The 26,612-nt window shown below is 35.8% G+C and overlaps 1 pseudogene; it reads right to left on the reverse strand.

Annotated features, from left to right (window-relative positions):
- Positions 1 to 22,909: 22,909 nt before the first annotated feature.
- Positions 22,910 to 23,824, reverse strand: LOC140515786 (olfactory receptor 4C12-like; annotated as a pseudogene).
- Between the last annotated feature and the right edge of the window lie 2,788 nt (positions 23,825 to 26,612).

Raw genomic sequence — 26,612 nt, forward strand, 5'->3', positions numbered from 1 at the left:
GTTTACCCTCTTACATGGAAAGATAATATTTGTAACGCTTGAGACTTTTGTCGGTATTTGGGTAGTTGAAGGGATTATACACACACACACACACACATGCATAGGTGTATATAATACGCACACACATATATATGTATATATATATGTATATGTGTGTATATATGTATATATGTGTGTACATATACACATATATATACGGAGAGCACAGAGCGAGTTGAATAAGAAGGGGTGATATCGAAAGAAATGAAAGTAAGGGGTGACAGAGGAATATGTTGGCAGCAGGAAGGGAGAAATGGAATGGGGCAAATTACCTCTCGTAAAGAGGCAAGAGAAAGCTTTTTTAATGGAGAAGTAAAGTGAGGAGGTGAGAGAGAAAAGTGAAGCTTATTCTCTTCACATTTGGCTTAAGAAGGGAATAACATTATCACCTAATTTAGTATGAAAATCTCTTCCAATACAGGAAAGTAGGGGAGAAGGGGACAAGTGGGGTGGGGGGATAATAGAAAGGAGGGCAAATGGGAGAAGGGAGTAATTAGAAGCAAACACTTTTGGTGATGGAGAAGGTAAAAAGGGAAAATAAAATAAATGGGGGGCGGGATAGGATGGAGGGAAATATAGTTAGTTTTACACAACATGACTATTATGGAAGTCTTTTCCAAAGTTACACATATGAAGCCTATATTGAATTGCTTGCCTTCTCAGTGGGGATAGATGGGGAGGGAAGAAGGGAGAGAAGTTGGAACTCAAAGTTGTAGGAAAGAATATTGAGAATTATTTTTGCATACAAGTAGGAAATAAGAAATAGAAGTAATGGGATATTAAAATCTATCTTGTCCTACTGGAAAAGAGAGAAGATCGGGAAAAGGAAGGGAGGGGTTTGATAGAAGGGTGGATATATTGAGGGAAGGGGTAATCAGAATTCAAGGTATTATGGGGTGGGGGGAGGGGAGAGATGGGAAAAAATTTGGAAGTCAAAATTTTGTGGAAATGAATGTTGAAAACTAAAAATAAACAAATTAGTTGAAAAAGAAAAAAGTATGTTAAAAATTTTACGTTGTTGGGAAATATTAATAATATAAATAAAAGGCCTTTTCAAATAAAAGAAAAAAGAAAATAAGAAATTACTTTAGGATTCTGAACAATGAAATAACAAAAAGTGAATCTGAGGATGAGGATGAAACATGCTATATGCCAGAGAAGTCGTGAGCTTAAAGTTCTAAAGAGAGAGTCATGCATTTTCGGGCATGGAGAAGACGCAATTTGTTTTGAGGGATAATACATTTATATGTATTTTTGCATGTATTTATATGTATTTCATATAATATCTATTCATTTGCTAGTTTTTTTTTTCCACTGGCCTAATTATTTATCTATTTAATTGTTCAATGTGGTGTATTATGGGAGTGACACAATATAACTGCAGGTAAAATTATATAAATAATGCTTCTTGTAAAATATTAAATTCAATTACTTTAGTTCTTGTGTGTAGACATAGCTAGAAATCACAAGACAGAAACTCCCAATTCTCACTTAGAAAGCTCTTTCTATAAAATTAACCTAAAGTATGTGAAAATTAGTGCTACTTCCTCATAAGTCATGCCTATGTAACAAAACAACTGAGTAATTGTGAAAAATTATAATCTACTAGTATTAGTACTGTATATTTAGACTTTAAGGAAATTTAGGGATCAATTCTAGGCAACAGCATTATGGATCACATATCACACTTTATGGTACTTTAAATTTTGCAACACACAATAGACATTTGGTGACCCTATGAGTAGATAATGTAAATAATATTTTTTCCCTTTGTAGAGTTGAGAAAACTAAGTCTGAAACAGATTAAATTACTCAACTGTGGTGAGACATCAAAGGTAGAATCGTGGTCCTCTGGATAATCATTTGCTTAGTGTATTATAATGGAAAACCCTGTTGGTGTAGTTTGTATGTAGGCTATACTAGATGCCCTTTGGTGATACCTCATAAGTGGCAAATTCTGTGATCCTGTGTGTAATAAAAGAAAAGTAATGGTTTTGAACTCAGATCCTGTTTTCTTTTTAATGTCTTGAATGTTCTTTGATCTTGTTCAGACATTTAAGATTTGTCTGGTTGTTCATGATTCCATTTTTTTTTTCTAGGCAAAATTATCAGGGTAGTCTGTCGTTTCCTTCTCCAACCCATTTTATAGAAGAGGAAACTGAGACAAACAGGCTTAATAACTTAACCATAGTTTGTGAGTGTCTGAGGCCAGACAGGAACTCAGAAATATGATTTTCTTGTTTCTAAGCCTGGCATTCCATCTCCTGTACCACCTAGCTGTCCTTTGTAGCTATACAGACAAAGATTTTAATTTCTCTAAATATCAATTTATTCATTGAGTGAGATATTTTATACAATCCCTCTCATTCTGCACTTTTTAGTGGGATGAAATCGTAAGGAATTTTTAGCAAACACAGCTAAAGAAGTGGCAGGGCCAGGAATTAACCCTAAGACTTCTGACTCTAAATACAGTTTTTCCTACTACAACACTTCTCTTCCCTTCACAGAGCTGTGGAAGGTCACATTCCTTCCAAGTTTGCCTGTACTTGATGGGAAGACTGAGCTTGACAGAACCCTATGTTTGATCATTTTGATAATATTTACGTACTAATACCCCAAAAGACTCTGAAGCATCATCATGCCACCTTCTCAGTGAGATTTCCTCATTCAAAGAAGTTAGAAAGACCTGTGCCCTTTGAAAAACGAAGTTTCAAACAATAGCCACAAAAAATATCATTTGTATTTAATGCTTTAACATCTTTCATTTTAATCCATCATCCAACTATTGTTGTCTACAATGGTCACATAAACTCTCTCCCTGTTTTAACAGTTTTTTGTCTGAAATGGATGGAAGTCAATTGTAGATTTCCCCCTTGGTACTAATCTATAGTTGAAAGAATACAGAGAGAGTGGAACTAGACAGAGCGAACACCTCTCATCTACTAATACAAAAACTCTGACAAAGCACTTTTGGTAACCTATTGGTAAATATAATCAAACAAAGACAGAAAATAACTTTTAAAATATTTATTGTGCTGAAGAAGCTTGCATAGTTTATTCCAGATTTTCCCATCCTTTATGGAATGCCTTGATTTTATCTTGAAACTCATTATTTTAATAGGAATGTTTTAATAGACTTTCCAGAAAAAATACACCTAAGCACAGGAGACACATCAGAATCTGTCCCATCTCTTTCTCCTTGGAGAAAATCACATAAAGAAAGAGAGACTGATTAAAGAAGACTTCAGTGTCAAACTGGCAAATAGCTATATTCTTGCCCCACAAATTCCTTACCAATTGTGAGAAAGACAGGAAACCTGAGAGTAGGTTCCCAAATTATGTGGATGCACATACTGCCAGTGTAAACTTCAGAGATTTTTAAATGAAAAGATATAGAACTTAGTTAAATAAAAAATAATGAATAGGTATGCTGCTGTATTCATTAAAAATATTCCCAGGAAATTGTATTTATGTGAATATAGGAACCAACCATGAGCTCATTCCTTTTACCCTTTACCTACCAGCACTCTCAAATAATGATAAAGTTGAAAGTATATCTTCAGGTATGCTGTGCAAGAAGATTCCACTACCACTACGCACATATCATAAATTACTGGACATAAATGTATCCTCGAAAAAGAAAATCATTATTAGATAAGAAAAATAAAAATGATTAAATTTATCATGTCACCACACCTTCCCCAAAAGAAAAGATAAGAACCTAATTTTTCAAATCCCCATGATCTGACAGGATGCAACCATTCCTTTTCTCCCATACGTAAAACATTAAACTCTCTTCCTCATCCCCACCCAAATTATCCTCCTTTTCTTCAATGCCTAACCAAGAGGTATTACTTCTCTTTTCCACAGCTAAATCTTCTACCTATTCTCTTGATTATACCCTCTTCAATTTCTTCCAAAAACTTGCTGCCTTAATCATTCCTTCATTCCTTCTTATCTTTGATTTATCCTTACACTTATTTACTTCCCTCCACTGATATATATGTTCAAAACTCTTATTCTTGACAAAAAAGACACTTGAAGTCTTCAATCACTGAAATTATTTGCCTATAATAGCTCTCTTACTTTGCATAGCTAAACTCCTAAGAAAGCCTGTTGGTATAGGTCCCTCACCCTTTGAACCATCTACTCCTTCCACTCTTGTATAAAATAAAGTTATCGGTGCTATCGCTCAAGTAAAGTCCAACTCTTAAAAGTTATCAAAAGATTTTAACTTCTATCTATGATCGATTTTAATTTATTATTCAACTTTTAGTACGGTTTACCACGATTTCTACTTAGCCACTCTACTGCCCTGACGTCTGTGAAATTATCGTTTTTTGTTTTTTTCACACATTCTTCCTCTGCTTTCCTGGAACATTGTTCTCTTTTTGTTTGCTCTATGCATACTGTAAAAATGCTCTGTCTCAGATCTTCTTATCTCCTCTCTCTAAAAACTCTCATGGTGATTTCATCAGTCCTCATGAGTTTAATTATCATGTTAAGATGGCTATTCCCAAGTATGTGTAAATAAGTTCAATATCACTTTTCAACTTCAATATTTCATTACCGAATTCTAATTGTACAATCTCAACATACTAAAAATGGAATTCACATTTTTTCTTAGTTACCCTTATTCAAACTGCTGTTTTGTTCAGGGCAGCACTATTCCTCCAATACAAAGTTTAATAGCTTTGATTCCAAAGCTATTTTGATTCTATTTTTTTAATCTTTCTTGTTCCTCACCACGATTATCAAATTAGTTAATAAACTGTTATATCTAACTCCACAATATCTCTTACCTTTCCATTATCTTTTCATTTTTACATGTGACCAAATCTAGACCTTCATCCTTTTCTCACACTATGGGAGTAACCTTCTAATTAATTTATGCTTCTTGTATCTTCACTTTCCACTTTATGTTCACATAGCTACATGATGATATTCCTAAATGACAGATGACTATGCCATTCTTCTCACAAAAATCTTCAGGGGCACCATATTACTAATATAGAAAAAATATAGCACAACAAATTAACAGAAACAAAATCCAATTATTTTATTTGATGTTCGAAGTCATCCTTACTGTATTTGCAACATACTTTATTAAATTTACTAAGCATTATTATCCGTAAGTCACTTGTCCTTCTGGTGAAAGAAACAAACAAACAGAAGCATTCTAGTTATTTCGTGTAAGTGACTTTCCATAAATATTCTTCAAACCCTTGACCAAGAAGTCATAGTGGGACTACTTCCCTTCTCATGTTTTCTTCCCTGAAATACCTAGCTTCCTTCTAATCATAAGTTAAATACTTCGTTCTCTGCCTCTTGTCAGATCTCTACTCCTCCAGTTTTTGAACGTATTTCTCTCTAGAAATATCTTTGTATCTCTTTGCTTTTTTGTACATATTTTGTATTCAGTAATTTTAATTGGTTATCTTCCAAACAGAATATCTATTGCATTGAATTGCTAAGGAATATATTTCTAGAAGGTCCTCAAAGTCTTTCTGTTCTCTTTCTCAATCGCAATCATTTGTCCAAGATTGATTCTGTTATCAAATGATGAGATTCCCTCAAGAGGCAAGCCCCAATTCTTTTAATCATTATTTTCCCACAGTCCTTTTGTTTCACGTACAATGACAAGTTTATAACTATTTTTTAATGTAGATATTTCTAAAAAGTTCACCACCCTATCACGTTTCCAGGTAATTACCTATATTTATTATGAGAATGATGTGGGACCAGTTTACATTATTTTGGTAAATTATTTTAGAAAATATTCATGTGGCTTTAAGGTTATCCATTTTATCCTGCCCTGACTAAACCGTAGAAAAAATTTCTAATCATATTCATGTAAGGTAAGCACTTCACTTGAGTGGAAAGAGCATAGGGCAAAGAAACAAGAGATTTTGATTTTAGTTCTTGCTCTGTCATGAATTAGCTGTATATCTTGTTGGCCAATTAACTGCCTTGGACCTAAGCTTGCCCACTTATAGAACCATAGTAAGAGTAGTAATATTTATATTTTTTCTATTAAATTGATTATTCTATTGATTAAAATATCAACGTAAACTATAGAAAACATACTAGAATTTGACCCTAATGACAAAATGGCCCTCCAGACATTAGAACTTGGGTGAGTTTTTGGCTGAGGTTCCCCACAGAGTTCTCTGGATCATTACCCTGAGAACTGCAACATAAAGCTCATTTTACTTTCCATAAAAGGCCCTCAATATTCCCAGTGGAATTATTCAGGTTAAAAAGATCATTAATCTTAAATCTCAATGCATTTTTTTTAAAATTTATGCAACTGAAATACGAAGCATATTTGTGCTCAAATGTAATGAAACTCTCACTCACTTTCTATAGGGACTTACAAAAGTACTTTCGAATTATACTTCTTCTCTCCATGTTTTAACATTACCAAAGACTCAGTTCTCCTCCTTCAGACTCATTACAGTCCTACTGTCAAGGTCAAGTTTTATGCCTTCATGTCATTATACTGTAACTTACAGTTCTTTATTTTTCTTTTTTTCTTGTTTGTTTTTGTCCAATCACATTTATTTTTCTCTTCCTTCAGTATTATGTTATTCTGTAAATGTTCAAGAACTTCTATCATGTATGTGTTCCTCTTTACTGGGTAATCATGAGGATGCATTCCCTGCAAGTGATTCTGTCTATACTGGTACCTATTAGAGCTGTCCCATGGTGGTTTTAAATATTGTTTGGGTTCTTTTGTGCAGGTCTTGTTGCAGTTCTGAATGTGGTTCAACAGCCCTTAAAACTCATACCCTTCTGTCTGTCTTTGTACAACCCGTACATTCCCTCTTTTATGGAAGCTTTTTACCCATTGTGTATCTCTCCAAGGGATAACTAACAAATGATGGAGAGCAGCTATCCAGATCGGTCATGGTACGTTCATATTTTGTTGTTTTTAACTCAAAGATAAATTATTATTTAATCTATATAATTCAATTATAGGTTCATAATCAAAATTTCAGGAGAACTCGTTAGTCATCTAATTTAAGTCCCTCTTTACGACTGAGGAAATTGTTATATGGCTTTCCAAAGGTCTCAAAGGGAGTAAACATCACTGACATGATTTAAACTTAAGACCTGATTCTTGCTATCCAGTGTGCCCTCTACCGTATCATAATGCATGCGCTATTTGTATAAATATATCTACTATACAAAGCAAACTATAAATGCATCTAGTGTTTGTTATTATACTCATTGGCCCTGATGTTCACCAACTTTTTGTAGTTTTTGATTATATTTTTCTTTTTGTTAAAATTGTTGAGAGTAGCATATTACACCTAAGAGTTTAGTACTATGGAAACTACTACAAAAGAAATCTTTATTACCCAAGGGATTGGCAAATATCCTACTCTATACTATTAGAGAATTATCTGAGTAACTCAAAATTTAGTAACTCAATATCACACCAAATTTATCAGTCAAAGAAGTCACTTGAGCCCATACCTTCCTCATTATGATACAAGTTTTTCTTCTCATAATACCATGGTGCTTCTCACAACATTCTAAACAAAAATATAACCACATATTCCTACTAACTCCAGTAAATACCTACTTAAAACTTGGAACAATGACATGTTCAAGTCAGTAAAGAAATTATTTCATTTGCTCCGAAAGGAAATACATTCCCACACAAGATCTTCCATCCATAATCAATTCTCAACAATGTCTTTGATCAGTATCAGTTATGAATTGCATTTTTCTTCTCCACGGTATCAACAGAACCATTTCTCAAGAAAAAGACGCCTCAAACACAAAATTAGTACTTATTTTTCTAAGGAGTAACCTAGGGCCCATGCTAAGGTCTGTGTTAACAAGTTAACAACTTGTGGCAAGCCCTGGGGATAGCTGGCTTGGGAGCCCACCTGAGCCCTAGTCAACAGAAATTTTATCCATGGGATAAAGAGGGGAATTTGGTGTCTGAGATGGGGAAAATTGAGGGAACATCTAATAATAAGGAATACCTGGCAATACCTAGCACTGTGCTAGGCAGGGTGAGAAGGAAAGAGTTCACCACCAGTGAGTGCAGAAGCAGTGGGGCAGAATGCCCTTGGCTGTGAGTCTGGAGGCTGGAAATTTAGTTTAGGGTTCAGACTCAAGGAAAGAATTGAAGATCTGGGGCAAGAGGCATCACCCACCATATCCCAGGTGTGAGTGGTGATTACAAAAATTAAGCTATTACTACCAAACAATACAAATGCAAAAGAGAAAGAACCCAACAATAGAAAATTGTTATGAGAATAGAGAAGAATTGGGTTCGTCTTCAGAGAAGGATATTGAAGCAATGAAGCCCTCTTCTTCCCCAAGGAGTAATATTAAATGGTCACCTGTCCAAAAAGAATTCATACAAGAACTAAAAAAAAAGATTTTAAAAAATCAAATGAGGCAGTTGGAGGAAAAAAAACGAACAAAGGAAAAGAATAATCCAAGAAAAACAAAAATATGATGTAAATAAAATCAACTAATTTAAAAAGGAGATGCAGAATCCTAATTGAGTAAATGACACCTTGAAAGTTAGAATTGAGGAAAATGGCAGAGTAAAAGCAGGGACGTGCTTGAGCTCTTCCCCAAACCTCCCACCCCCTGTACAAAACGACTATAAATAAATTCTGGAGCTGCAGAACCCAAATAATGACAGCGTGAAGCAAATCTCCAACTAAAGACAACCTTGAAGGTCAATGGGAAGTGTTTATCATGTCAGACTGGGAACAGAGATCAGTCCAGTTTGGGCTGTGCTACCATAGACGGCGCCTGAGCAGACCTCAGAGGACTGAACCATTAGCAGATGTGGTGGTTTCCAGGTTTCTTGACCACAAAAAAATGAGGATAAGAAGATCAGTGGAAAAAATATCTATAGAATGTACGGAAGAGAGTAGCATGGTCCAGCCTGAGCCCCAGGGTGGCAGAGGGAGCAGAGAAACCCATGGCAGCCACAGCTGCTGTGGTAAATAATATAATGGAGCATATGGAAGCTAATGACTTTATGCAAAAAATATAGATACGTATATATCTGTCGATAGATGGATAGATGGATAGATAAATAGATAGATAGATGATAGATAGACAGACAGACAGACAGACAGACAGAGGACACAGAACGAGTTGAATCTTAAGGGATCATATCTAAAAAAATAAAATTAAGGGATAAGAGCAGAATATAGTGGGAGAAGGAGAAAGGGAGAAATAGAAAGGGATAAATTATCTCTTACATAAACGAGGCAAGAAAAAGCTTTTACAATGGAGGCGAAGAGAGAGGAGCTGAGTAAGAAAGAGTGAACCTTACTCTCATCAGATTTGGCTTTAGGAGGGAATAACATGGACATTCTATTGAGTATCTTACCCTACAGGAAAGTAGGGCCAAAACAGGTAATCAGGGGGTGGAGGGGATAATAGAAGGGAGGGCAAATGGGAGGAGCAGGTAAGTAGGAGAAAAATCTTTTGAGGAGGAACAGGGTCAGAAGAGAGAGTAGAAGAACTGGGGGCCAGGATAGGATGGAGGGAAATATAGTTAGTCTTTCACAACATGACTCTTATGGAAGTGTATTGCATGACTACACATGTATAACCCATATTGAATTGCTTACCTTCACCATGCAGGTGGATGGGTGAAGGAATATTTCATATCCCTTGAATAAAGTAAGTTCACTCTGTCCTTTTGGTGACCTCTCAAGGAACATAACATGCGCGAATTGGCCATGCCTTAATGTTTTGGGAACTAGCCACTCCTGGAACACATAGATAATACTTGGAGGATCTGGCTAGTCCTCCCAGTATATGATTAATTAATTTATATCTTGTGGCCCCCGTATGATATCTCCTTGATAGAGAAAACCTGTATTCCCATGGTCATGTGCCTGACCAGCTTGGAACAGTGTGAGGAGCCGTTGACAAAAAACCTTCTTTGTCTAGGTCCCTATAAAGTCCCCCCCCCCCCAAAGTGTAAGTCCTCGGAATCTCACCCATGGAGAGGACGCTCTGCCTGGGACCTCTTTGCTCCCAATTCGTACCCTGAGCGCTGTATCCCTGGATTCCCCAGCTGATGTAATTCAGGTGTTGGTGCTCCTCGAATTGGTGATGATTTCTTTTTCTTTTTCTGCTATACTGATTATTATTATACTTATTACTCTGTGCTTATTGTGTATTATCTGTTGTATTGGATGCAATTATAGACAGTCTATAATTAAACTATCTTCATTTTTTTTTGTTTTCTCTCTTTAAAATCTATTTCTTTTTTTTTTATTAAACTTTTAACATTTATTTTCACACAATTTTGGGTTACAAATTTTCTCCCCTTTTTTCCCCCTCCCCCCCCCCCAGACCTAAGTTTTCTAATTGCCCCGTAACCTATCTGCTCTCTCCTCTATCCTCCCTCCTTGCCCTTGTCTCCGTCTTCTCTTTTGTCCTGTAGGGCCGGATAGCTTTCTTGACCCCTTAACCAGTATTTCTTGTTACCCAGTGGTAAGAACATTACATTTGGTCCTAACACTTTGAGTTCCAACTTCTTTAGCTCCCTCCCTCTCTACCCCTTCCCCTTGGAAGACAGGCAGTTCAATATAGGCCATATCTGTTTAGTTTTGCAAATGATTTCCATACTAGTTGTGTTGTATAAGACTAACTATATTTCCCTCCATCCTGTCCTGTCCACCATTACTTCTATTTTCTTATGGTCCTTTCCCTCCCCATGAGTGTCGACCTCGTATTGCATTCTCCTCCCCATGCCCTCCCCTCTATCCTCCCCCCCATCTGCTTGTGCCCCTGTCCCCCACTCCTCTGTATTATGAGATAGGTTTTCCTATCAGAATGGGTGTGCATTATATTCTTTCCTTTAGTGGAATGTGATGAGAGTAGATCTCATGTTTTTCTCTTGCCTCCCCTCTTTATCCCACCACTAATAAGTCTTTTGCTTGCCTCTTTTATGAGAGATAATTTGCCCCATATAACTTCTCCCTTTCTCCTCCCAATATTTCTCTCTCACTGCTTGATTTCATTTTTTTTTTAGTATATGATCCCATCCTCTTCAATTCACTCTGTGCACTCTGTCTCTATGTATGTGTGCGTGTGTGCATGTGTGTGTGTGTGTGTACTCCCACCCAGTGCTCAGATACTGAAATGTTTCAAGAGTTATAAATATTGTCTTTCCATGTAGAAATGTAAACAGTTCAACTTTCGAAAGTCCCTTATGATTTCTCTTTGCTGTTAGCCTTTTCATGGTTCTCTTCATTCTTGTGTTAGAAAGTCAAATTTTCTTTCCAGCTCTGGTCTTTTCATCAGGAAAATTTGAAAGTCTTCTATTTCACTGAAAGACCATTTTTTCTCCTGAAGTATTATACTCAGTTTTGCTGGGTAGGTGATTCTTGGCTTCAGTCCTAGTTCCTTTGACTTCTGGAATATCCTATTCCATTCCCTTCTATCCCTCAATGTAGAAGGTGCCAGATCTTGTACTATCCTGATTGTATTTCCACAATACTTGAATTGTTTCTTTCTAGCTGCTTGCAATATTTTCTCCTTCACCTGGGAATTCTGGAATTTGGCCACAATGCTCCTAGGAGTTTCTCTTTTTGGATCTCTTTCATGCGGTGTTCTGCGGATTCCTTGAATATTTATTTTGCCTTCTGGTTCTAGAATCTCAGGGCAGTTTTCCTTGATAATTTCGTGGAGGATGATGTCTAGGCTCTTCTTTTGATCATGGTTTTCAGGTAGTCCCAGAATTTTCACATTGTCTCTCCTGATTCTATTTTCCAGGTCAGTTGTTTTTCCAATAAGATATTTCACATTATCTTCCATTTTTCGAATCTGCGCAGTATGTTCTGAGATATCTGTCTTTCTCGAAAAGTCCAAAGCTTCCATCTGTACCATTCCAGATTTGAGAGATCTATTTTCTTCAGTAAGCTTTTGAATCTCCTTTTCCATTTGGTTAATTCTGCTTTTGAAAGCATTCTTCTCCTCATTGGTCCCTTGCACCTCCCTTGCCAGCTGAGTTAGGCTAGTTCTCAAGGTGCCAATTTCTTCAAGATTTTTTTGGTTCTCCTTTAGCAGGGAGCTGATCTGTTTTTCATGCTTCTCCCTTATCCCTCTCATTTCCCTTCCCAGTCTTTCCTCCATCTCTCTAACTTGATTTTCAAAATTCCTCTTGAGCTCTTCCATGGCCCGAGCCCATTGGGTGGGCTGGGACACAGAATCCTCGATTTCTGTGTCTTTGCCTGATGGCAAGCATTGTTCCTCCCCATCAGAAAGGAAGGGAGGAAGTTTTTTTCCTCCAATAAAGTACCCTTCAATAGTTTTATTTCTTTTCCCTTTTCTTGGCATTGTCTCCACCTAGTGGCCTGACCTCTGAATGTTCTCCACACACCCACCTCGCCTCCTGGTCCTCCCAGCCAGCGTTTGGGGACTGAGATTCAAATGCTGCTTCCCGCCTTAGGATTTTTGGCGGGGGCAGGGCTGCTATTCAGTGTGAGAATTAAGTTCAGGTGCTGAGGTCAGGGGCAGGGCCGCCTCTCTGGCTCAGTTCCCTCAGGAGGTTTATGCACAGACCTTCCACAATGGATCCAGGCTCCCGCCCGTTTGGGGAGCCCCCGTCCGCAGCCGCCTCTCAGCCCCCACCTCCCAGGGGGGCCCGAGCCATGAGGGCACCTCACTCCCCTCTCAACCCCCCAAAGAGACTCTCTCACCTACCCCCGTCAGTCACCTGTTGGTGGGGGGCCCGTGCAGCTGCTGAAGATCCCGCCTCCGGATCCCTCTCAGAACTGTGTCTCTTGGAGCCGCGGCCGCCGTCGCCGCCGCAGGTCCAGGCTGGGCACCTTGTCTGCAGCGCGACGGACCTTTTGCGAGAGGTTTGCAGGTCCCTCTGTGGGTGGGGGGACCCGCGTGGCCGCTGGAGACTCCGTCCCGCAGCCCTCTCGGATCTCTTTCCCACGGTGTCGCTGCCGTGGCAGGGCTGCTCTCCTCTTCCCGCCCCGGCGCCCAGTCCCCGGCACGAAGGACCCCCCCGCGAGAGGCTTGCAGGTCTCTCCAGAACAGAAATCTCCCTCGCTCCAATATTCCGTGGTCTCTGGGTGCAGAATTCGCCCTGGGTTAGTCCCCTCTGCCATTCTGTGGTTTGTGGATTCGGAGCTATGTGTATGTGCATCTTTCTACTTCGCCATCTTGGCTCCGCCCCCAACTATCTTCATTTTTAAAGCAGTATGGGAGTGTTATTTACAGGAACGAATCCAAACCCCTAAAAATCACAAAACAATGGGGAGGGAGGAAGGGAGAGAAATTGAAATTCAAAATTTTTAAAATGAATGTTAAAAATTGTTTTTACATGCAACTGGGAAGTGACATACAGGCAGTTGAGTATAGAAATCTGTATTGCTGTAAAGAAAATAGAGGGGAAAGGGAAAAGAGGAGGGGTGGAGTGTGATAGAAGGAAAGTCAGATTGGATCAAGGGGCAATCAGAATGCACAGTGTTGTGGTAAGGGTAGGGGACAAATGGGTCGAAAATTTGGAACTCAAAACTTGTAGAAGTGAACGTCGAAAACTAAAAATTAATTAATTAAAATAATGCTCAACTAGAAGAGACAAGAGAAGGGATAGGAGTGTGATTAAATGGACAAGATCTAGAAAAAAAATGAATGCAGTAGTATAGTTTTCAATAAGCCCAATGGTACCAACTACAGTACAAAAACTGCTGGGGAAACTGGAAAATAGCTCTCAAAAATTAGACTTAGACAAATATCTCACACCATGCACTACAATAAATTTCAAAAGTATTTATGACCTAGATATCAAAGTTCATGTCAAAAATAAATTGGAGGAACAGGGAAAGTTAAACTTTTCACACCCATGGATGAAGGAAAAGTTTTTGGAAAAGGAAAGTGATAGAGGATCACAGAAGAAAAAACAGTTAGTTTGAATTAAAACTGAGAAGGATTTGAACAAACAAGATCAATGCAGTTAGAATTAGGAGGAAAATTTAACTGGGTAGAATCTTAGTAACAAATTTCCCTGAAATACTTTTGATATATAAGATATACATGAAATTTATATAAAATATAGTAAAAACCTTCCCCAAAAGAAAAATGGTCAAATAATTTTGAACAGGTAATCCTTTTGTTTTCTTAAATTTTGTTTTTATTTTCAGTTCCATATTTTCTCCCCCTTACATGGAGAAAGAAAAGGAAAAAAAGAAAAGAAGAAAGAAAGGTAGAAAGAAAGAAACTAAGAAAGGAAAGAAAGAAGGAAGGAAGGAAAAATAGAGAAAGAAAGACAGGACTGCTACTGTTAATGATTTTAAGGTTCTAATCACACAGTATAAAGAACTTTCTATTTATTCAACAGTAAACTAAACATTGCTCAGTAAAATAAAGCATGATACTCATAGCAACATCTTTAAGCAAAACATGTTTTCTAATATATGTATATATATCTATGTATGTATGTATGTGTGTATGTATCTCATCACACTCAGTACGTCATATGGTGCATAGTATGTATCATTGCATCTGTCAAGACAGGGGATCCCAGGCTAAGGTCTTCCCTAGTATGACGCATCTTTAAGGGGTAGCCAAAAATACCTCACCACCAGTGTCCAAGTAAAGTCCTCTCTCTTCTTGACATGAACATGGCTTCCAAACCCCACATCTCCTCCTCCATGTGATGACCAATCCAAGCTCTTGCCTGGGTTCACAGGCAGGCAGCTCTCTGCTCCTGCTCTTTGTCTCAGCTCACAGGGACTGTTCCACTTGAAACACTTCCTGATTCTGCCTGACAGCAGACTCCAGGGGCTCCTGTCACAGCTTCCATTTATAGGAAAACAAAATTTAACAGTTCTGTAACAATATTTGTACACATTACTAGCACTATCACCTCAATTCACTCATAAAAACCAACAGACAGGGCTTCTGTCTTGGAAATTAACACAGATCAACAGACAGATGACTAACATCACAAACATTGTTTCTGTTAGGCCTCTCTACAAGCAAGTTCCCCTAGCCAGCTCATGTCCACTTCTCTATTTCTCTCAGATCTGCAGTGCTATCTATCTATCTATCTATCTATCTATCTATCTATCTATCTATCTATCTATCTATCTATCTATCTGTCTGTCTGTCTGTCTGTCTGTCTGTCTGTCAGTCTGTCTGTCTATCTATCTATTTATTTATCTATCTACCTATCTATCTATATCTATATCTACATATTCCAGTCAAATATTTTTGATTGATTCAAAGATAAGATTCGATCAAAGGTATTTAAATGGCTAAAACTCAATCCAGAAAAAAACAGCAAAAAATTAAAAACAACCGACTTTGCTTGCTGTTACAGCAAGGGTGAGAGGAAGAAAGAAAAGAAGAGGGAAAAAATGATGCTTCAGTCTGAAATCTGCCTCTATCAGTTCTCTATCTGGAGGTGGATAATAAGATTTACCTTATATCCTTTGGAATTGTGAGTGGTCATTGTACTGATTAGAGTTTAAAACTAGTTCTGAGTTTACAATAAAAAAGAAAGTTAGAATTGGGCAAGACAAAGTCAGCAAAGGTATGAGATAAAGAAAAAAATTAAACAAGATACAAAGAATGAAAAAAGAAGTGAAAGTGAAACATCTTATAAGAAAAACAACTGATCTGGAGAACAGATTAAGAAGAGAAAACATAAGTATTATCTGACTACCTGAAAGTTATGGTAGAAAAAAAATATTGGTAGAATAATAGAGAAAATAATTACAGAAAATTATCCTGAAGCAATACAACAAGGGGGGAAAGTAGAATAGAAAAAAAATGATGAGCGCTAAGGAACCATAAGTTTATCAACTAACCAACTCTCTGACTTTTTCATTTAAAATACACGTCGTACAGTTCTTGTCTAGCTCTTAGGCAGTCTTCATTTTCTGCAAAAACGTATGTGAACTAAGACCTTTGTGTATTTCTTTCTTTTTCTCGTACTGAACTGTACTCTTTTGGTAAATGAGTTATGTACCTCTAATAATATCTTACCATCAACCGAATAAGGCATTTCTTTAATGAACGTTGACTCCTATTTGAATTTTCTTTCTTCTTTGCATGATATTAGGAGGAGCAGGAATAATTTTATTCATTCAATCTATTAAAATATACAAAATAAAGCACTATGTTCAGTGTACTATCCAATAGATATTCACTATTAGAAGATAATAAAATTTGTTTGCATATTAGTATATTATATATGATATGCAATATCTCACAGGGCAGTGAGGTAGTTCAGTGGATACAGTACTGGTTTTGGAATCAGGAAGACTTATGGATCTTCATGAGCTCAGTTCTGGCCTCAGATACTTATTACCTCTGTGACCCTTGGCAACTCACTTAACACTGTTTGACACAGTTTTTCATCTGTAAAATGAGTTAGAGAAAGAAATCACAAACCACTCTAGTATCCTTCCCAGAACAGCCCCAAATAGGATTGCAAAGAGTCAGACAATCAAAATGACCGAACAACATACTACTTCATAAGTTTCTGGTTTTCCCATAAGCATACTTAATTCATCCTATGAAAAAGGGATTATTTCATTGTATTAAAAATATTATGGACCATGAGTCGTATTTTCATTTCTATTTTTCAAATTAAAACAAGTATTTTATTATTTTGCTTGATAGAATAACAAAATTCTCAGAATAAAAATGGGAAAAAAATCATGGCCTAAGAATGATGGTTAATTGAGTGCCAATATGTAGCCTTTCCCAGTTCTGACTTACTCAGGTTGCATTTAAACTTTAATCAGGAAAAAAATGGAACAAAACACACAAAATTATTTCCAAAAAAATTTGACGTGCTATTATCTGAGCAGTGAATTATTTTATACATATATTATTGATAAATGTATTACCTGAAATATGTTCCTCTGCTTTGAGAGATAAACTGTTTGGTTTTGTTTTAATCATGAATATTAATATCTTATCCTTGGTACTAAACTCACTTTAAAGTAGAAGTAACTGGTTAGTGAACAGAATACTTCAGGAACCTACCTCAATCATACAGTTTAAGCCACCTGAAGCAGGGAAGATTATGTTAAGCCACAAAGAGTTATAAAAGGCCTATATGTATCTTGGTAAGTTTCTAATTTCTAAAATTCTGCTCCACATCTCAGTCTTTTGAAAAGTTGTTTGCCCTTGAATGGTAGAAAGCATTCCATTAAAGTGTAGAATTTTTCAAAAGGCCCAACCATTATCATACGTTGAGGGGTAAATTTATTCTTGTCATCAAGCCATTTAAATTACACATCCCTTATTAAGTTGGTTCCAGGGAAAAGGGACTTTCCACACAGACCTTCAAGTATATCTAATATCTACAGAGATGTTCCAGAGCTAATTATAATTCCAGGGTCAAGATAATGTCCCTGGGACAGGGAGTGGGATGCAGCTAAAGTCCTAGTTTCTGGAGAACTAAAGACATGTTTCCGACATAAGAAGGCTATCTATTTACCAGGAATTCAACATTATAATAACACTATATACATACATATATACACACATACACATGTATATGCATAATTCATATGTGTATGTATATATGTCAACCTTGTATACACATAATTCCTAACTACCTTCATAGGATAAGATATTCAGCTAACCACTGAGACATATGGCAGTACATGATCTGGTTCTAGACAGCGTGGAATCAATATCAATTTTCTTGAGTACTCCATTGCTTGGGATATACATATTTCTTCTGTTTCATTGAGAATTTAGGTTATATTGACAAGGGTAATGTTCAGCTAAGAAGGGAATATATAATCCTAGTGAATTCTATCTTGATCAGATCACATCTGTAAATATGTTCACCTTGGTCTCGTCCATATTTTTGGGAACATTATTAAGATAACTAATGGTAAAAAAATTAGAGATGTTTAGTCTGAAAGAAGACTTAGAAAAGGAATGCTTACTATCTCTAAATATTTGGGTGGATGACATACAGAAACAACAGAATTCCCACTGACTTTATGAGATAAGTAACTGTTGGTAAATAATAATATTACAGAAATTCTAGATTTGTAATAGTTTGTTTCTTTATTTTTAGTTCTCAACATTTGCTTTAATAAGATTTTGAATTCTAAGTTTTTCCTGCTCCCTAAACTACTGGCTCCCTAATATGGCATGCAATCTGATATAGGCTATACATGTGTAAACACGTTAAAAATATTTTCACTTTAGTCATGTTGCAAAAGAAGAATCAGAAGAAAAGGGAAAAACTATGATACAGAAAACAAACAATAACAAAAGAAAGAAAAAATAGTATGCTTTGATCAGCATTCAGAAAACACAGTTCTTTCTCTGGATGTGGATAGTATTTATCATCCTTAGTCTTTTGGAATTTTCTTAAATCTTTCCATTCCTGAAAAGAGCTGTCTAACGATGTCTGTCATTGCACATTGTTGCTGTTATAGTGTATGTTGTTCTCATTGTTCTGCTCACTTCATTCAGCATCAGATCATGCAGATTTTTCCAAAGTCCATTGGCTCACCATTTCTTTTGGTACAACGGCATTCCGTTACGTTCATAAACCATAACTCGTTCAGTCATTCCCCAACTGATGGGCATACCTTCAATTTCTAACTGTTTGCCACCACCAAAAGAGCTACCATAAGTATTTTTCTACATGTGAGTCCTTTCTCCCCCCTTTTTATGGTGTCTTTTTGATACAGACATACTAGTGCTTTTACTGGATCAACAGCTATGCACAGTTTTATAGTCCTTTGGGCGTAATTCCAAATTGTTCTCCAGAATAGTTGGATCAGTTCAAAATTCCAACTACAATGCATTAGTATTCCATTTTTCCCACATCTTCTACAACACATCATTTTCCTGTGTTGTTAAACCAATCTGATAGGTGTGATGTGATATCTCAGAGTTCTTTTGATTTGTATTTCAATAAAGATTTAAAACAATTTTTCACATGATTATAGATACATATAATAAAGATTTAAAACAATTTTCCACATGATTATAGATAATTTTAATTTCTACCTCTGAAAACTGCCTGTTCATATTCTTTGATCATGTATTAATTTGCAAATGATTTGTATTTTTATAGATTTGACTCATTTCTCTAAATATTTTAGAAATAAAGTTTTTATCAGAGACTCTGGCTGTAAAAACTGCTTGTCAGCTTTCTATTTCTCTTCTAATCTTGGTTGCATTGATTTTGTGCAAAAACTTTTTAATATACTATAACCAACATTGTCCATTTTGCATTTCATAATGTTCTCTATTTTTCTTCTTTGCTCATAATTTCTTCCCTTCTCAATAGATAGGTAAGCTTTTCCTTGCTCTCCTAATTTACTTATAGTTTCACCATTTATGTCTAAATCATGTACCCATTTTGATCTTTTCTTTGTAACTGTAAGATGTTGGTCTATGCCTAGTTTCTGCCATACTGTTTTTCAGGAGAAATTCTATGTATGAAAAATTGTTTTATTGTATTTAAACATAGATTAAAGTTTCACACACAAAAAAATCCTGAACTAAGATGTGGATTTCGACCACAATTTTTATAGAGAAAAATTTATATGAAAGAAGCAGAGTAATTCTATTTAAACCTGGTCAAGGTTAGTAAGAGTCTGAGATCATGTTTGAAGATCTCTGGTCTTCTTGGTTTCAGGCACAGCACTCTGTCAATTGTCCCAATTCTCTGTGGTACCTTCTGTCTCTCATTTTCTGTGATGCACTGGGCTCCACCTCCACCAGCAATCCTCCTTTTGAAAGTTCCTAAAATGTAAAGATCACGAAAGACTATAAAATTCTTCTAATCCCTTGACCACTTTTATTTACTTTTTCAAAAGAAACATAAAACTTTGCTATTTTTTTTAAAGTGGTTCTTGTGACAATGAATATTGTAGAAATAAAGGATAGGTCTGCGGAAGTAATAATAGTAGACACAAATAGTAAATTTATTTTATGTTTCAAAGCACCTCACAGTTTAATTCTAATCCTGAGCAATTGCTACAGGGCAATAGACTTCATTCATTCCTTTGATATGGATATACATTCCCAATTTTCTGCTTTAGTCTATTAAAATCAATTTAGATACTTTTGAAAAATGAGACAGGTCATTAACCTAGGAATTATTTTGTTTACATAGTGCTTCAAATTCCCATCAAAGTCCCTCCGACTTTCCACATCTTAACTCTCAGAAAAGTAAAAAAAAAACCTTTATTTGTGTCCTTTCAGGATAGGTCTAATGAGACATATGAGGAAGTTTCAAACTTTCTCCTTCGTCATCAATTTATGAGGTTTTCCATACTCTATATGTTACTCTAGGTACCATAGTACCGTAGTACCTTTGCACTCATCCAGGATCTCCTTTAGGAAGATCAAAATAAAGTTTATGCCTTCACTGTGAGTCAAATGGACCCAGTTCCTATACAATCATTCCAGAAAACAATAATAATGACTATACAATCATTCAAAAAATTAGTAATTGTCATAGTGTTTAAAGAAGTGCAAAGCTGTTCCATGTGCTGTTTCATTTATTCCTCACAACAAGTGGGTACAATTATTATCCCTATGCAACAGATGAGAAAATTGTAGCTACAAGTTTAGGTGACTTTACCAGGGTCATACATTTAATAAGTGGCTGTGTCAGGATTCAAACATATCTTGCTTATGTCAAGTTCAACCCTGGATATACATTGACACCTACAGGTCCCTATGAATATTATGGGGGGAAATAACCTCTGTTTCAACCAATAGGGCAAAAAGAACAGCAAATAATAACATCAAGAATAAAGGAAATTCAATTCTCCAAGCAACACTGTTCTCATGATTCACACTTCATTGAGTATGGAGGGTTCTTTTTTTGGAGGATGTTTTGATTAGCTCAGAGTATTATAGATTGGAGTAAGATATTAGGATTGCCTCTGTTAAAGATAATATATAGTGTACAATATGCCCACTTCAGAGACAGCCATACAGAGCAGAGAAGAATCAAAAAAGCATCCAAATAACTCATGGGAGAGCTATATCTCAGGGTACGTCAATTTCAACCTCCTTTGAATGGACAAAACGTCATTACGTTACTACTCTGAGATCACCCAATTGTTGATCACCTTGATCAAACCATTTCACCTCCATTAGTCCTTCCTTTTCTGTCTTTAGATTACTAATCCTTGCAATATCCACTTCATAAAATGGTTTTAAGGGTTAAATGAAATATGTAAGAATTACAGAATTGGAGAGGTGGCAGAGGGCGCTGAGGTTGGTAATTTTACACTTTAGCTGAAGAGAATGTTCTCTCTACAATATCTCCAAACAAAAAAGTGTCTGCCTGAAGACTGCCAGTCCCATCACAACCTCTGATTCCTGTCATCCTAGGCAACCCATATCTATAGGTACAAATGTCTTATTAATTTTTTCCTTTAATCTTTATCAGAAAATGACCATTTATTCAAAGGTCTATTCCATTAACTAAGAAAAATAAGGCGTGTCCTAATGAATGACCCTTAAATATTTTATCACAAAGACAATGTTCCTTAAATTTTTACCTCTAAAATTGTTTCAATCAACTAAATGCAATTCCTCCCATAATCCATATGGAATATACTATGTACTAGGCAATAGACAATTTAAATAAAATAAGGAAGAGAAAGCCATGTTTTTTCAAGAACTTATTTTCTGCTGTTCCCTGATAAGGTCTGTTTCTGATTATTTCACCATCCATTTCTTTTTCCTTTACGTGTGATATAGTTTTTCAACACCCTTCGTAAAATACAGTGGTCAGAAATAAGCCTAATGTTCACAAACAATCTAACATTATCTTTCTTAAATGCCAGAGAGGGGGTGGATCAACCACATCTGAAAGCCATTCTCAAGTTGTAGGCGTACTGTAGGAATTCACTCACAGGCAGATCTGAAGGGCAGTCCTCTCTCTTTCCATTAATGGAGGAATAGCAGTGAAATCTTGGTGCACCTCCTCATTAAAATGTAAACCAATAGGGATCTCTAAGGGAGTTCCCAATAATGTGCTGTCAGGCCAGTCAGAAGTAAGTCACCTCTAGGGAATAAAAACCCTGAACAACTTCTCACTTCTGTTTTTTGGCACAGAATAGAAGCAAGCCAAAGAGACCAATGTATTACCAAGTTAGATCCCCTGGTAATATATGATACGTCACTGGGGTAATGGTCTCTGCTTTCCATTTGCTCAACTTCTGTATATAGATACAGATTAAATAGAGACACACAGATGAATATATCTATATATACACATACATAGATATATGTATGTGTATACATATAGATGCATCTTTATGAACACATAAATATACGCATATGTGTATTATAAATACATGCCTATATGTATGGGTATATGTATACATACATGTATGTGTTATATAAGACCCTCTTTGTGGCTTGTACGAATGGATTCACTTGTTTTAGTTGCACATCATCATTCTGAAGCATCTAAACCTTGTGTTCATCCTTCGTTGCCAAAAAAAAAACCATGTCATCAGAGAAATGATGATATGACTTGCGCTTGACTTTGTTTTGAGTGAAGGAGGGCTGTGCAGGTTACCAGCCTCACTTCTCCTCCAGAGTCATCTGAATACACTGAGATGATATTCCTCAGGATGACTAGAGATGATCTGGTTCATAACACACCTAAATATAAAATTATTCAACTCATATCTCCCACATTTCACCTCAATCTTTGTGGTGTTAATAAAATGCGATATTACTATATCTAAAACAGGACAATGTGCCTATCATTTAAAAACTAAAAAGTTTTACATCTACTTTATCTGTTAGAAATAAAATTTAAGCAATATTTTATATGATTGTCATTCATGTTAATATCAACTTCTCAGCATAATATTTATTTCTTATCCTAAAACATTCTTTGACTCCATAATTTTCAAATATCATTTTTTACTTCCTCATTCCTTAGTTTGTAGATTAATGGTTTTAACATAGGAGTTATCATTGTATAAAACACAGTTATGGCCTTATCAATGGGGAAGGTTGTCCTAGGTCGTAGATACACAAACATACATGGCACAACGAACAAAATGAGTACTACAATGTGGGACACACATGTCGAGAGACCTTTGTGCTGCCTTTCTGAGCTGTGTGCTTTCAGGGAGTTCAGTATAATGATATTGGATGTGAGAAACATGAAAAAAGTGAGTACACATATTATTCCACTATTGGCAGCAATAAAAAGGCCAAAGGGATGGATATCAGCACAAGAGAGTTTCAACAAAGGAAAAAATTCACAAGGAAAATGATCAATGATATTGGAATCATAGAAAGGTAGCCAGATGATGAATAGAATCCATATTATGGCATTACAAAGCCTCTATTCCAGGCCATTCTCACCAAAAGAATACATATGGATCCACTCACGATCATCAAGTAATGCAGGGACTTACAGATGGGCACATACCTGTCATAGGCCATCGCCATTAGTATGATGCCCTCAGACACAGCAAAGAAATGTTCTGCAAAATCCTGGGTCATACATGCATTGAAAGATATTATTTTCCTCTCAGAGAGTGAATCAACTATCATTTTGGGCCCACTGAAGAGGAATAATAACAATCTAAGATGGACAAATAGGAAAGAAAGATGTACATAGGGTGGCTTAGGGTCTGTCTGGTTGCAATGGTTATGACGATCAGCATATTTCCTACAAAAGTCAATGAGTAAATGAGTAAAAATACCACAAAAATATTTTCTACATCTCTGGATTCTGTGTGAGACCCAAAACAATGAACTGAGTTACATTGTTTGTACCATTCATGTTCACAATTTTTGGTGAGGGTCACATAGATGAAATTTGATTCACCTGAAAAGAGAAAAATAATTTTAACTAGATACATATGTGTTTCCATAGCCACATGAGATAGAATCACAATCACAGAATTTAATCAAATCAAAATATCATTAAGTAGCTATTAAGTGAAAACTATACCTCAAAAAGACTCCCTTCTACACTAGTCCTAAACAGGGTCATTTAATTTTTGTTGTTGTTTAATAATCTTTTATGAATGGGAATCTGTTTCTTCATGAAGCATCACATTCCAAATGGGGATTATATCATTTCTTTGCCTGTCTATCTTTGTTTCTAGAAGACAGCTCATTTTTTTTTCAAAGAGAAACATATGTAAGGAAGAAAATAATTGCTCTTGGAATTCCATCTGTAGATAAGTGATCAGTGGAAGAATATTACTTGTAGCTTATAAGTTTTCAAAGCTCCAATTTCAGCTCAGTACTGTCCGTTAGTTTTATAACAAGTTATGTAAATTTGTTTACTTTCAGTCAAGGAAATAAATCATATCAACATTTGCTATTTTTATCTGATAACTGAAATATACAGTCAGCAACCAAATGAACTTTGAACTCAAAGGAACATAAATTTTAAATTGTAAGGGCACTATACCATCGAGTCCAATTCCTTCAACTTACAGAATAGGAAACTGAGAATTCAAGAAATGGCATGACTTCAAAGGCCACAGAGATACAGATACGAAGTGAAAATTTGTGCTGACTTCAAATCCAGCAGATATTGCAATGTACCATTTCTGTCTCTCACAGTTCATTTAAATACCAACTACAAATCCATTTTATTTTTCAACTCTTCTTAAAAATCACTGATATATTTTAATTTATATGACTTTCATTTTAGAATATGTGTGTGTGTGTATATTTCCTATCTACCCAGTGAGTCATACTTTGCAAGAACAAAAAATGAAAGAATGAATGAAAACAATAAAAAAAGAACTCTTCAATATACTGAGTGTAAGAGTGTATTAAATGTTCCTCACCCATAGTTATCCTTTGCAAAGAAGTAACAAAGATCAATTTTATCTTTGTAGACAAACTCAGTGGCTATAATTATACAGCACATATTTTTTTGTCTTTTTATATTTCCAAATATTCAATTTATATATCCAATATCAAGGCCAACAAATTTCAAAGCAACGTATATCATCATCATCATCATCATCATAATCATCTCTCTCTCTGTTTCTCTCTCTCTCTCTCTCTCTTTGTCTCTTTCTCTTCTCTCTCTCTCCATCTGGATCTGTCTCTCCCTCTCACACACAGAAATAAATATAATCAAACATACGAGAACAAAATAATCATAAAGGAGCTATGATCCAATGACTAATAATAAAAACACTTATAATCCAAGAGAAATGTGTGCCTTCTCACCGCACCACAAACAGTAAAAATAAATTTATCTTCCCAAGTAACTGATGATTGGGCAATTTTTAAAATATTATTTATGAACCAATGTTAATTCTAATCAAGCAAAATCAATTTAAACTCTCCCTAACGTGCTATGGTCTCCAAATTAAGTTGCATCAAAACTTCAAATCGCCTATAATTTCATTGTGTTTATCTGGGTATTCCCTAGCCTGGAAAGCTGACAATTTTTTTCACAGTATAGTAGAAATATCTGTAAGTTATTGACTAAAATGTTTCCTTACACAGTGACCAACTTTCTGATGAAAATTTCCTGAAAAACAACCTTTATTACTCAGCAATGTGTTGCTAAGCATTTTTAGCAATTATGATGTAAAATTATGCTAGACTGTTTAACTTTTTGACAAAGGTTTAAGAAGACTGATTATCCATCAATATCAATGTGTGAAGAAGAGGAAGGTTGAGTGGAAAAAGTTGTGAATATAGATTTTTCATATAGAAATGGATAAGAAGATATTCACAGTAAACATCATTGTAGAAAGCAGCTGTCAACAAACAATTCAAGGAAGAATTCTGTTCAATATATTCGACAACATATCTAGTTAAACACTAGGTCCAGTAGATGATTGGAACTGGAAAAGTCCCGGAAACAGTCAGTTGACTTGAAAATTACATACTGGTTCTAACTAGTCACAATTGGCTTTATCCAAATGAAACAACCCTGAGACTGATTAATCTTTTATTAATTCAGACTAGAAATTGCAACTTCAGGAAAAGATCAAAATCAATTCAGTTCCATTGAACTGAATTTGATAAGAAAGTTAGATTCAAATACAAATGTGAAAAAGCCTGTGTTAATTACTCTTCTTGCTGAAAACAAGAACAAAAACTACATCACCATCATCACTACTTAGCATTTACATATAGGTTTACAAGTACTACAGGCAAATTATCTCCTTTGATTCTGACAATAATCCTGGGGGTTAGGTGCTAATATTTTCCCAGTTTTATAAATGGAAAAATATGTGGCATATAGTAGTTAAGGTAATGACCCAGGGCCATGTAGTTAGAAAGTAACTGAATGTATATTTGAACTCAGCTCTTCATGATACCAATCTAATCTTTTATCCAATATATCCATTATCATCCTGTAGACTGACAGAACCATTCATGCAGATGGTGTCTATAACTTCAAAAAAATTATTAGCTTCAATACAAAAGAAAAAAATAAGGGAAAACAAGAAACAACTTAGGTCTGAGATTGTCTTCTTTTCCAATCACCCCAGTTATCCTTGTCTTAAGGTTTGAACTTCTCTGCCACCACATGTAATAAATAATTAGATAAAAAGGTTGACTGAAAAAAAAAAACTACCAAACTA

Source organism: Notamacropus eugenii, chromosome X, assembly GCF_028372415.1.
Source record: "Notamacropus eugenii isolate mMacEug1 chromosome X, mMacEug1.pri_v2, whole genome shotgun sequence".
NCBI classification, from domain to species: domain Eukaryota; kingdom Metazoa; phylum Chordata; class Mammalia; order Diprotodontia; family Macropodidae; genus Notamacropus; species Notamacropus eugenii.